This window comes from Apus apus, chromosome 4, assembly GCF_020740795.1.
Source record: "Apus apus isolate bApuApu2 chromosome 4, bApuApu2.pri.cur, whole genome shotgun sequence".
NCBI lineage: Eukaryota > Metazoa > Chordata > Aves > Apodiformes > Apodidae > Apus > Apus apus.
The window spans coordinates 61,961,706-61,976,136 of record NC_067285.1 but is presented as its reverse complement, the minus strand read 5'-3'; positions in this window follow the sequence as shown (position 1 = coordinate 61,976,136).

Below are 14,431 nucleotides of genomic sequence, written 5' to 3'. Positions count from 1 at the left end.
ATGTTTTGGATCTGTGACCAAGACAGTGTTGATGACACACAGATGTTTTGGGCACTGTTGAGCAACGCTTACACAATATCAAAGCCCTTTCTCCTTGTACTACCCCACTAGTTGAGTAGGCTGTAGATGCACAAGATGTTGTGAGGAGATACAGCCAGGACAGCTGATCCCAACTGACTAGAGGGGTATCCCCACATTATGTGACAACATGCTCAGTAATAAAAGCTAGGGGAGAGGAGGAGGAAGGGGGGACATTAAGTTATCATGTTAATCTTCTAAAATAACTGTTAGGTGTGATGGAGCCCTTCTTTCCTGGAGATGGCTGAACACCTGCCTGCTGACAGGAAATGGCGAGTGAATCTCTTATTTTGCTTGTGTGCGCAGCCTTTGCTTTACCTGTAAACTATCTTTATCTTAACCCATGGTTTTCACACTTACCTTTCTGATTTTCTTCCCCCATCCAACTTGAGGAGGTATGGGGAGAAGTGAGTGGCTGTGTGAGATTCAGCTGCCTAACAGGGCTAATGCACATTAGGGTGGAAGAGTAGGTGTCGAGTACTTGGCAGCCTGACTGGTCTGAGACTATGAAGTCAAATTTCACCCATGGCTTCATGTTTTGCAAGACTGCTTCTTTAAGACAGCTGGAGAAAGTGCAGAAGGTGAGGTGGGAGCATGAGGGAATGGAAGATAGTTTTGGATAAGAGACTGCTGAGTACAGTTTCTAGAGGAATACTCTGGAGCCAAAGGAGCTTGTGTTTGAGTCATTAGGATGCTCTTCAAAGAGGTCAGTATAAGTGTCCTTACAGTCCTCCCCTTGCCAAAGGAAAAGAAGCTAATCCAAGGTATTGCAAAAAGGTGTCCTTTCTTCCTGTGATGTCAGTAATCCACAGGGCTTTTGGATGGCAGTCATTTGCTGAGAGCTGAGTGTATGGTGAGCTCTTGGTCATCTTATCAATTCTTTACACCTTGTGTTTTCTCCTGCTGCCTTGTGCCAAGATTTACATGCAGAATCTCCAAAGGCTATGCCACTGCTCTAGTGATTTTATTTAAATAAAATGCATTCAGAATTTCTGAGGGTCAGAAATCACTCCTATTGAAGGTTCTTGTGGGATTAAGATTGGACCCTTTGTTAGGGCCTGACCAAAGAAGCTGTTAGCCTGGTCCAAGAAATCTAATGTCTGCTACAGTATCAAGTCTAAGTGCTTGTACTGGATAAGGAGGGCTGCCTGGAGAGTGTTAAGTTACTAACTATGCTAAGTGGTTGCAGTCCTGGGATGACTATTTCTAAAATGCATAGCAGAATGAATTATAGCACATGATTGAAAAGACTGAATTAGGTAAACCTCCTTTGATGGCAAAATGACTTCAAATACATGCCTTTTTCTTACTCCTCTTCACAACTAGTGTGTAGGCTATGATCTCCACTCACCCTGCAGGGTCACTTCACCACCTTGCTGCTTGCCATGTGTTGTTAAGTTTCCTTTCAGGTGCCCTTGCACTATTGTGCATTAGAGATTCACGAGCAAAATCCAACAAGTGCTGCTCAAGATCTTCAAATGACAGGCAGATAGCTATTAGCAGTAATCCTCTGATTTTCCAAAGAGCTGTTTGACAAGGGTGTGTGCAGGACAGGAAGCACTTGACAGGATTCAGATCACACTCAAATCCCTCCATTACAAACAAAGGAAATGGAGGCCTTCCATCATCATCTCCAGCACTGGTGCAGACTGCCTGTCCTGGGAGGCAATCTCTTCACTGGGATATGTGATGGGGGACAGTCTCCAGCATCTGCCTAAAAGGCCACCCTGGAGTTTGGAGAGCAATAGACACTGAAAATCATGGTCAGGTCACAAGTCTGCAGCCAACAGCCCCTGATACAGCACCAAGATGAGTACTGCATGAAGCTGTATGGGTTCTGTGGTCCCCTGCACCCCCACCTCCCCTTTTCTCTTGTCTGTCTCTGATGGATGGCCAAGAGGTAGCACTCCTGCCAGTGTTAAAAGAAGAGTGATCCCTACTCGGTCATCAGAGCACCTTCATGTCCTGCAGGGTTACCTAAAGCCATTGGCAGCCTCAGGAAAAGGGGAAGGGGTTTCTTAGCTTGAGAGACTCTGCACCTTTTGATTTGAGGCAGCATGGGTTAATGTTATTTCTAGAGGACTAAGAACAGGTGACCCTGCCGAGGTAATGTAAGTGGGACTGACAGTGGGGAGATGCCTGGGAAGTAAAGCTTTAATGTCTGGAAAGCAGGTAGCTAACTGGCATGTCCATGTCTGACCATCAAAATATCTCCCTTCTGATGCTGTCTGACTGGTGTGTTGCACCTCATGGCTGTAGGAAGGATTAATTACTGCTTAAAATACAGTGCTTCAAAACTGACATGTCAAGTAAGAGTTTGCTCTGTTCTGGCTTTTGTATGTAATAAACTTCACAATGCTTCTTAAAAATAAACTACAAGCTATGTATCTTCTTTAAAAATTGTTTAATCTGTACCTTTAATAGACATAAAAGGGAAGAAGTTGGCCTAGTAGGTTGGTTGTGGTGAAGATGCACTTTGTGTTGCATATGTATAACTCAGTGTACGGGAGGAATGACAATTTGAAGGAGTCTGATCGTGGTTCAGCTGATGTCATTGAAGCTGCAGATTATAAACCAAATCAGGATTTGTCTTGCTGCAGCCTTCTTTGAATCCAAACTTCCTTGATCCATAGTTGTAGCTGATTTATAGTTAGTTAGTGACTCCATAATTCCAACCTTTTCTGCCAAAACCCATCAGCCTTCCCCATGAAGATCTAAGCTTTTATTTGGGAAGGAAATAATTTAGTTAATTTGCTGAATAAGTATGTGGTAGAGTTTTGTGGGTAAGCCTAAGGGAGAAGATTAAAATCACAAGACACATTTGAACATCAGCTGGTTGTATGAAATACAAGACAATGAAAGTCAAGACAATGACAACAGCAATTTAATAGTTTGTTTAAAAATCTTTAGCATTTTGCTACAAAAATGTGTAGTGGTCTAAGATTTGACATGCTTGTGTGTATGATGGGGTACTATGGTTTGGCTTACACCAAGCCCTGGAACTAAACATAAATGGCAACTGGAAGAGCATTGCTTGCTCTTGGATGGTCTTCCCTTGTTTGTTATCTAATGATCAGTTTAGCTATTGCCACGTGAACTCTTAATGTTGCAAATACTTTTTCTCAAGAAAATCTGCACTCAACATTGACATTAAAGGATCCTTTTTAAATGCTGGCAATAACCATGTAATAAATCCTTGCTTTCCAAAAAGTTGATTACTGTCAACTTCTGAATGCTCTGCTGGCATTGTCTATCCCCTAACACTTAGAACTGTTGACCATAACCTGATATTTCAGACATGAAAATTTGCCTATGAAAGCTTCACCAGACCACATATCTGATTTGAGTAGCTAGCAGGTTTCACCATCCCTTGAAGAAAATCCCAGTCTGAGAACAATGCAGGAAAAGACATGAGGGTTCAGGGTCTCCAAGGAGGAGTGTTATGTGACCCCACCCTATTTCTTATACTGCACAGTTTGATTTAAAACCAAACAAATCTATAAAATATTTTCTGGATAGAAATGGCTAGTTCAGTTAGTGTTACTTTATGTAAATCTAGGTGTTTCTGATCATGAAGTGACCAGCAGCATAGAAACAAGGCTGAAGCTAGAAGAATGGACAGGCAGGTCCCAGGTATGTGAATCATAGAATGCCTCAGGTTGAGAGAAACCTTAAAGGTCATGTAAGGTCTTCCCAGAACTTTCTCCAGGCTGAACAACCCCAACTCTCTCAGCCTGTCTTCAGAGGAGAGGTGCTCCAGACCTCTGATCATATTCCTGGCCCTTCTCTGAACTTTCTCCATGAGCTCCATGTCCTTCTGGTGTTGGGGTCTCCAGAACTGGACACAGAGCTCTGGGTGGAGTGTCATGAGAGTGGAGTAGAGGGGGCGAATCGCCTCCCTTGACCTTCTGGTCACATTTCTTTTGATGCAGCCCAGGACACAGTTGGCTTTCTGGGCTACAAGTGCACATTGCCAGCTTGTGTTGAACTTCTCATCAGCTATCACCCCCTAGGTCCTTCTCCTCCAGGATGTTCTCAATCAATTTTCCACTCAACCTGTATTTGTGCTTGGGAATGCCCTGACCCAGGTGCAGGACCTAGCACTAGGCCTGGTTGGTTGAACATCCTGTGGTTTGTAGGGGTCCACCTCTTAAGCCTGTCAAGATCTCTCAGAATGGCCTCCCTTCCCTCTAGTGTGTTGACCTCACCACACACTTTGGTGTTGTCAGCAGACTTGCTGAGGGTGCACTCAATTCCACTGTCCACCCTGCTGACAAAGATGTTAAACAGTGCTAGTCTTAATACTGACCCTTGAAGAATGCCACTTGTGACTGGTCTCCACTTGGACATCAAGCCATTGACTGCAATGCCAGTTCCTTATCCAGTGAGTGATCCGTCAAGCCCATGCCACTTAAAGACAAGGTGGTTGTGTGGGAAGGGTGTTGAAAGCTTTGCATGGGTCCAGGTAGATAATGCTGGTTACTCTTCCTTTGTTCAGCAATGCTCTGACCCCATTCTAGAAGGCTACTGGATTTTTTCAGGCATGATTTGCCCCTAGTGAAGCAATGCTGGTTGCTAGTAATCATCTGCTAATTTTTCCATCTGCCTTAACAGAGCCTTCAGGAGGATCTGTTCCATCGTCTTGCTGGGTACAGAGGTTCACACTTAGCATTTCCCTGCCTTCTGGGCTTGCTTTGCCAATAGCTATATGGTTTTGTCACTGGACACCACTGACTCAGCTTTGTCTTGTTTGTATTCATAGAGTCTTCTGTGAAATATCCCAATCCAGCCTCACAGATGCTACAAAAAAAAACAAAGGCAAATTGTTCTGGTGGTCTAGGAAAAGTAACTCTTCTGAAGGAGAGAAATGAACTTTCCTGTATTTGTAAAATTAAAAAGGTAAAGAAAAGGGGGCTTTGAATAGCTTCAAGGATGGTCTTTTGTATTTGGCCTGTCTGTTTACAGGTGATTCTGTACCAAACTGGAAGCATTCTTGAGGTTATCCTGGCAGTGTAGGATTTGGATTAGTGACCTTTAGGCCTGTTAAAACATGAATAGAAGTTGAGACCAAAACTTTTGTTGGAATTGCTAGTAATAACAGTGCCTCCATATCTGTGGAGTCTGTTTAAAGGAATATGATGAAAGGAAAAAAGCTAAACATGCAGTTGCTGCCCCTTAGTGCTTTTGGATATCGCAAGTTCAGCACAAAAATCACAAACAGACAAAATAAAAAAACTGAAAGGCCTGGTTCTGGAGTGTTTCATTTAGGGATCTCAAAACTATGTTTCCTTGTATGTGGTATTGCAAACTCTGTGTTCAAAGCAATGTAAGCTCTTAGATTAGTTCATAGGTAATGTGGCCACCTTTCTGTTGCCTTCCTGAAAACTTTAGAATAAAGGAAGGGTGAAACCTTTTTTAAGCAGAGGAGGACTTTTACAGAATCCTGTAAGAAAAGGCAGTAAGACTTTAAACACAGGACTTGAGATAAAATAAGTTTGCAGTGCCAAGTTATATTTTCTGCCTCATCTTTGACCACAGGGTAGGTTCATTTCACCTGCCTGGGATGGGGAAGCTGAAACAAGATGCAGTGATGTTGTTCCTCCCAGGATCACAGTATGAGGACAAACCCCTTTGTTCCCCACTCTGACCCCATTGCATTGGCCACTGAACTAATGGAGTCTACTGGGTTTAGCTTCATGGTGCTTACAGTTCACTGCTATGAATCTCTTTGGGGTTTTTATCTTGGTTCTTACAGTGCTTGTTGTGGTTTAAACTATCAAGATTCAGAGTGCCTGTGAGTGGCATTTTGCAACTGGAAGGTGTTTTCCATTTCCATTTTGTTCATAGCCCTTGAATTAAGTCACCATGGAAAAATGCCAAATAATACACCCTTTTTTGGCAAATAAATGTAAAAAACTTGATGCCTCAAGCATATTACATGCTTTTCAGGAAATTCCCAGACTCTTACAACAAAGAGACAGCCAGGCACTGTATCAGCTCTTCAGAGCAGATCAAAATTGCAGTTACTTGCAGGAGTTGTGGAACTGAATGCCAGAGCTCCCCTCTTTCAGCACTGCTCACATGCACTCCTTTCAATCTGAGATATATTCTGTGGCCACTAATTGTCTTTAAGGGGCATTATTGTATGAACCAGATATCCATAGCAATTTCAAAATGCTGAGAAGAAAAATAAAGTGCATCTCTGTAAGTTACCTCAAGCTGGAGAGCCCAAGTGTAACACATTACTGAGGCACTATTGCATATTTCTTTAGCAATAAAAGCACTTTTTATATTGGAATACTTTTGTGTTTGGAGTGAATAGGTAACTTCCATCTCACAGCAAGGAATTTAGGAGCTGGGCGCTCCCTATTATACAAAGACTGCTTGAATTGTTTCTATAAGCATGTGCAGGTAAACCTAACTGCATTTTGATGAAAAGTGTTTTATGTGGGATCAGGCTGTGTGAAGCAGAACTGCCCTAGACAAAAGGCTGAGCCTAGAAGATGCATGATTATATAAATTGCTTAGGCTCTAGCAGAAGGATGTAAATTACATTTCATTGCATCAGCCTTCAGTGCTTGTCTGGCATGCCAGTGAAAAGTCGTGGGGTAACTGGGTTTCCATCCTGATGTGCTGCAGCATACAGTCAGGACTGAACAGTGTGCACATGTACAACATCCCGAGGAAAAATGAGGATGTTTTGGCCTTGCATGTCTCTGTTCTCTTCCCCTCATTTACCTCATATTACAGTCTGAAGGGTGGGATTCTCCCCAGGGAGACATAAGGCCTTTTGTGGTGTACCAGGACAGGCATCTCTTACATAGGCTTCAAACCAAGTTAAACTCCACATCTGAACAGCTATGATTTTTTGGGAAAAAAAAAATTGAGCCAAATCTGGACTTTGCAATTTGAGGCCCTAGGACAGCTTAGAGCAAAAGTTGAACGTGTACTGTGACTCATGCTTTGGGTGTGGGTTGCTGACTCTTTTACTGTGACTGAAAAGAGGAAAAAAAAAGCTAGGGGCAGAACTCCTAACCTCATCCTTATATTTTATTCACAGATAAAGTCCTGATCAGAAGCTCAGTGGAGCTGATTACAGTAGGATCAGTGGACTTTGGTTCATGTCACAATTGCAGGCAACCATTGCATGCTGACCTGCAGTAGCAAGGCACATCCCTGAATGCCACCTTTGTTTCATGCCAGGGAGACTTTTTGGGAAACAGAAGTTATTGCATGCATGACACAAATCCATTTGAAAACTAACTCCAGTAACTTATTTTATTGCTTCAGTGCCCTCTGGATTTCCTAGAGCAAGTTTTTCTTCCCTTATGAATAAAAGAGGTGCCTGGATGCCCCAGACTGTATTTTTTCCCACAGTCAAAGGTTTAATTCAAGATGGAATGATCTTCTGTTTATCTTCCTGCTTATCCATACCTTACTTTATGTGACTGGAAACTGGGGTATTGTATGGTGATGTGGGAGTGCAAGTTCCTTCTTCCTTAGAATTTCAACTTTTATTGTGTATTTGGATTGTATATTCCTTTTTTCAGGCTGCATTTTCCCTGCCACAGCTTTTTGAAGACACTGGTAAAATTTGGATGCTTGGCACTTCTTGTAATGTGTAACTTTGTCAGATAAATGTGAGCCTCCTCTAGAGTCTAATGATGTAAAAGAAGGCAACTGTGAAAGGGATGCCAAGTTCAGTGCATAAACAGCAGTAGTTTTGATGGCAGAGTCTGTGGTGGCAACCCTTTGTGGGAGTCCTATGTGTGTCCTTAGAACCCCCCAATCTGAGAGTACAAAATTATCTTTAACAGAGCCTTTTTTTCAATAAGCTGAGAACTGAGTTACTGATATATACTTATGTGTACTGATATATACTTATGTGATGAGGAATGTAAATTTATACCTTGAAGACTTAATTGGGCAATGTAGAAAAAATGCTCAGGAAGGCTCTGAAAAACTTTCCTTTTCCCTCACCTTTTACTCTTACTTATTTGATAGTCTGTGGAGCACCACCTTTCAGTTATCCATCAAGGAATGCCTAAAAGTTTGAGACTTCTTCTAGGACTTGAAGTCTGGAAAGCATTTTATGACTCCAAAGTCAGATTCTGCTGTTACTCAGTATTCCTGTAGGAGCCATAGGTGATTTATGTGGCCTCTGTCCTAAAGACATTGCAATCTAAATTGAACTCTACAAGACAAGATGCTGAGGAAGATAACACCAAGCAAGGAAATGGAGGAGGAATCTGCTGGACAAGTTTATGGACTGTTTGGAAAGCACTATTATGCAGCATGTCAAAAACTTTTTGCAATTTAGTGATTAGCCTGTTATTATGTTTATTATTATTTTATATTATTAACATATTATTATGTTATTATGTTTATTATTATTTGCATTTTAGTGATTAGCAGTGATTAGCCTGTTATTATGTGGAACAGTGTTGTGGGTTATGGAACTGTAGGAAATAGTCTTAAGGAAGGGGCTGCATGAAGCCTGTGGGAGCAGAGCCATAATAATCAGCCTGTGTGCTATTGAAATAGATATCCTATTTGACTAGAAAGCCTGAAATTTTTTTTTAGTTGCACTGAAATGGAGCAATGCACTGCTCAGAAGCATTTGAATCTAAGATGAACATGTGAAGTACCCAAAAAACAAGAGTTTTCTCTTCTAGTTGCTTTTGAATTTAACCATAAGCTAAATAAGAAAAGACTCTGCCTCCTCCTGTTCCATAAACATCAGCTTATACTCAAAATAAGCTTTTCTCTAGGTTAAAAAAAAAGAATTACAATTTTTATTTTTTACTATTATTTATTTTGTTTACTCTTTCTGCTCTGGGTTTCTGAAAATGTTCTGAATCTTGAAAGACTTTTCCCCCCCCCCCCCCCCCCCGGACCCTTTGGTCCTTTGCTTCTTTTTACCACATTCCCTACTGCAGCTCAGACTTTCTGTAGCAATTACAAGCTTTTGTTCTCCCATGCTTTTGGACTGATGTCCTTGAGAGCTCCAAGCCCACTAAATGGTATTTCTTGAGCAAACTGCTAGTTTGTTCCTTGCTCAGAATACCAAGAATTATCAGCGCTGTGCTGACAAGTTACAAGACAAGATCAGTCTTTTAAATGAAGATAGAGTTCAATTTAATGTTGTCTTGTGTCTATCTGAAAAAAAAATTATGTATACATTTCTATTTTATTAAGCATGTATTGCCACGTACTTCATGCTTGTGAAGCAGTAGTTTTCAACCAGGGAAATATCACTGGATATAATTTTAAAAATAACCTTTTTAATTTGAAAAAGATGATGCATTTAGAAATACATGAAAATAATTAGCTTTAAAAAAATGTCTCTCCAGCCTGATATCAACAATGTCCTGTCCAAATTACACCTATAAAGAGACTCAAAGAGACTTCCTAAAGCAGCAATAAGAGCATAATGCTCCACAGGTTAAATGAGAAGTTAGGATGGTTTATCTACCTTGCTCTCATCTGCCCAAAGCTTTGATTTTAACAGGAAATGCTGCTGGAGGAAGGAATATCTTACCTAATAGTAATGTAAAAATTCAAAATGTGAGAATGTTCCTATTATATTTTGATGACAAAAGCAGAGTTTATGGTTGACTTCCAATGGAAACTTTCGTTTACCCCAAAGTAAGTACCAGCATAAGAGTCTGAAATAATTTTCTGGTTCAAGCAAGTTGGCTTTCCATTATTTATTGGATGATATTACTATTCTTTTTCATGGTTAAATCCAGTTTGGGCTTCTGGGCTGAGTGTGCCAGTTTTGGCTAATCTGACACATTCATTTTACTGCATCGTAAAATATAGAAAAGTATGCCCCTGGCCAGTAGTGCTGGACTCCATCAGAGATCCTGCAAAGCCAGGATGGCTTTCCTAGGGAATGCAGCCCAGGGTAGGGAAAGGGGAAGGAGGATGGAGAGAGGGGGAAAAGTGGCCTCAAAGCAACTTCATGCCTGCTACTACTGCAGCTTTTGTGGGAACCATGATGTTTTGTGTCCTGGTGAGATAGCCCAGAGTAGTCTTGAAGAGTGTGAGCTGTGTCCCTGATTCTGCCCCTCTGACCTCAGGTATGCTTTTGTGCTGAGGCTTTGTGGGAACTTGCACAAGAGGCCACTGGCTGTACTGTGCAGTGCTCACCCAAGGGAATCGGCAGTCGCAGACACAATCACAGAATGGTTTGGGTTGGAAGGGACCTTAAAGATCATCTAGTTCCAACCTCCTTGCCACAGACAGGGATACCTTCCACTAGACCAGGTTGCTCAGTGCCCCATCCAACCTGACCTTGAACATTTCTAGGGATGGGCCTTCCACATCTTCCTTGGCAACCTGTTCCAGTGTCTCACCATGTTTAAAGGGAAGAATTTCCTCCTAATGTCTAACCTAAATCACCTCTCTTCCAGTTTTAGTCCATTATCCCTTCTCCTCTCACTACACACTCTTGTAAAAAGTCCCTCCCCAGCTTTCCTGTAGGCTCCTTCAGGTATTGGAAGGCTGCTATGAGGTCCCCCTGGAGCCTTCTCTTTTCCAGGCTGAAGAAGGCTGGCCACAGGCAGGCTCTGGGACAAGCCCAGCTAAACACAGCACCCTATTTTCCGAGCTGTCTCTGAGCTCTCTGCTGAGGTGATACAGCAGATGTTGCTCAAACATGGTGATTGTTTGCCCTACTTATGGGAATAATTCAGTCATTTAGAGCTAGATTGGGAAAATTTAGAGAAAGGAGCTACATCATGTCACCTGATGTAGGTTTTTTTTTTGTGGAAACTGTGCTGTTTGCTAGGGGCATAAGCCAGTAAGCCATGCTGCATCTCTCCCTAGGTATGTGGATGGTGGAGTGAACATGTCTCATTCTCATACCAAACCCTAGGTTTTTGGAATGTGTAGTAAAATGCCCAGGGCCATTGAAATGCCATGGATTGCCTCTGTGCCTCTGTCTGTGAGGCTGGTGAGCTCTGTGGTGAGCTGCAGGCCAGAGCACCAACATCCCATGACAGCATAGCTGCATCCTCACCTGGGTTTTCTTTTGAGGTGTTGGAGGGGCTGTGTGCACCACAGTCTCATCAGCATCCACAGGAGAATGTGAATCTGCAGCTGGGAAGTCCTCTCAGGATCCCTAGCATTGTCAGACCCCCTGAGACCAGAGTCTGACTGACTTCATTATATCATCCTCTGCAGAGCCTTGTAGATGTAGGAAGGAACCACGCACTGATCCTGCAGCATGAAATATGAGCACAGCTGGGGGTTTTTCCTCTTCCTACTGCTTCTGCTTGGAGTCAAAGCAACATTGTCCTAACTCATAATTTATGGCTGTTCTTTATAGCAATAAAAAAAAATTGGAAAGCAGCTTTCTGGCACCACTTATTGAAGTTCTCTTTCTCTTAACACAGTCAAATGATTCATAATTAAAAAGAGTAGTGTACTTTACTTGCTCTGTTCTACAGAGTTCTGTTCTACAGAAACTCATTAAGGACCATGCATCCAAGTGTACTGTTTTATGTAAACAAGACCTCTGAGAGAGATATAGATGTCCGATAAAGATGAAAAGGAAAACAGACTAACACCAGGCCACATTAATAATGGCCATGTCATGTTCTTAGAAAACAAAAGTCATCCACTGTGCAATTATTGCACATTTCACAGCAGGATAGGGGCAAGGTAAAGAACAGATATGTATATGGAAAGGTCAGCTATAGATTTTAGATCTGAATGATTTAGTTGCAGCTACACTTGAAACTGCATGGTTTTCATTCTGCAATGAAATGGGACAGTCTGTTATGTTCCCAAGTGCTTAAGACTGATATTTTATGTGTATTATTTACTGAGACCTTCAGGGTGCAGTTTTATTTCACACTGAACTCATCTAACCTTCAACAAATGAAGCAGACAGGATTTGTCTTTTTATGTCGAGGTAGGGATTATTGATGTGTTTAGCTGTGGCCTCTGCTGTTAATAAAGTATTTTAACTAAATTGATAGTTCAAGTTTAAAACTTTTCCTCTGGCTGTGTGCCCTGATGGTGCTGTGTGGATGGTTTGAGCTCTCTGAAGTAGTTTAGATTTTCTCTCTGAGAGGTAGAGGCTTTGACCTCCTCAGCTTTGCAACCCTGATGTGTTCTCTGTGGTTTTTGGAGGGAGCAGCCCTCATGAGCTGAAATAAAATCTTGTTCTCCTCCCTTCAGTTTTGTGTTTTGTTTTTTTTTTTACACATACTCTGATTCTTGGTTTTGGAATTCAGAAACCAGAAAATGTTTGTAAGAAAAAAATGCAGGTAGGTATTGCTAGGGGAGGCTTTCAATCCAGTTTTATGGAATGGAGAGAATGAGGCTTTCCCTGTGTATTAACTCCCTTGGTTTGCTTAAGTCAAATCCCCAAGCTCCACAACTTGTGGAAGATCATCAAACTTGCATAACTTGAAGTAGCCAGGTCTAAAGACCTTAAACACCTGTATCCTATATGGTTAGGCATATACAGTTTCATATATACTAATAATTAGATAATATCTGTACATGCATATATACACATGCACATAGTAAAACACTGCACTTTTTTCTAGTAAAAAGTAGAGTTTGAGGCTTGTCTGGGAAGATATGTGACTTCCACAATATGACTTGCTCTATTCCAAATTAAGCAGGATTTAACTTAAAATATGTTACTAACAGCAGTTTGCATTACCCACATAAACTGATGTGAAGGTCAGACACTTCCACCAGTCTAGATAAACATGCCAGCAGTATACTAGCTTGAATTTTAACAGTGATGGTTTAAAAGGCACAGTTTACATAAATATTTGTACTAGGGAACTTATATGAACTGAACCATATTAACTTTTTCCATAGATAATCATACAGACTCAGTGAATCATAGGCTGTGGGCACTTATGCTATGCCTTTCACTAACAACAGTTCTCCTGGGTATCATAATAGGCTTGGTTACCACCAACACTGAAAAAAAAGTTTCAGCCTCTTTGAATCTCTCTTTAAGACTAAACTTGCAGAGATGTTTTCTGAATAAGCTGTTAGTTTCTTCTCTGTTCTGTTTACCACAGAGTTAGTGGCTGTGGCTGATGCTGTGTATTCACGATCAAGAGTTTCCAGAACTCAGTCTTTATGTACGCAATCCCAACTTGTACTCTTCAAAATAATAAGGAAACCTCATTAGACCATCTGGGCTGTTAAAATAAAGGCACATAGAATATAACCATAACTGGTAGATTAACCAGGGCCTTTCAGTGCCCTTCCAGGGTAAAGGACCTGTTCTTCTAGGTCACTTGGGGAATTTAATTGAGCTTGCTTGCTTCAAATTTTTCTTAAGCTCTTTTTCTGTCCATTCAGTTTTTGACAGTCTCTGTAGAAGTGACTGTGGTGCTTCATGAAAATATTTTCTGCTGTAAGTACTAATCTCTTTTTCTGCACCTCTGTGGTCAGAGGCTAATGGTTACAGCAGTGACAAAAGATTATCATTAAAACTTAAACAGTGTCTGCTTATCCCCTGGACCCAAGCGGGTTCAAATTCCCAAAAGACACTCTTTCAAGGAGTCCTCTGTTTTCAGTCTGGATCTCAGAATAGCTATTTAAGAATTGCCCAGTAAACAACTTTTGGTTAGGAATCATAGCAGAAGGCTTACCTGCAGCCCATGTATTTTATGCTGTTGAAGATGCATAAGCAGTGCATTCTCAGCTGCTATACAAATGTTTCGTAAAAACCCAGTAGCTCTCCACTGCTGCCTCTGAAGGACACTCAAGGAGAGAGTGAGCTGTTGCTGGAGTGTTAACTTGAGTGGGTTGAGCAGAGATAAGATAAAATTTGCTTAGTAGAAAAGGACTGTGCTGGTGCTAAGTGATTAGTGGAAGGTTCTGCTTTAAACAAAATGCGTCCCTCAGTTTGTGCTTGCACAGTTTACATGTAAAACTATATTTTCTAGCTGCTGGCCTTCAAAGCAAGCAAGATGTTGAACAATGTTCCTCCTTTCGCTCCCAAGAAGTCTGACTCAAGGAGATGCGCATCAGGTAAGCACACTGAACCAGGACAAGCCACTTTCTTCTCCCAGTGATCCCCATGCCAAATTTCTCAAGTGGCTGAGAGCTATTAGGATTGTACCTAGGAGAGCCAAGGAAGGGGAAGCAGTGGGTGCAGTTCACCAGCAGGAGATGATTGTGGCCTCTTGCTGCCAAAGCAGGAAAGGAGGGGATGAAAAGTATATGCTGAAGAAACTTAGCAATGCTGGCCTGTGCCTTCCCTGCTAATTCACTTTCTTTTACAGCTGCAATTTTTGACTGGCATGGGAGTTACATGATTGCTGAGCTTTGTTCCTGGCCATATGATTCATCCTCAGTCTGAGAG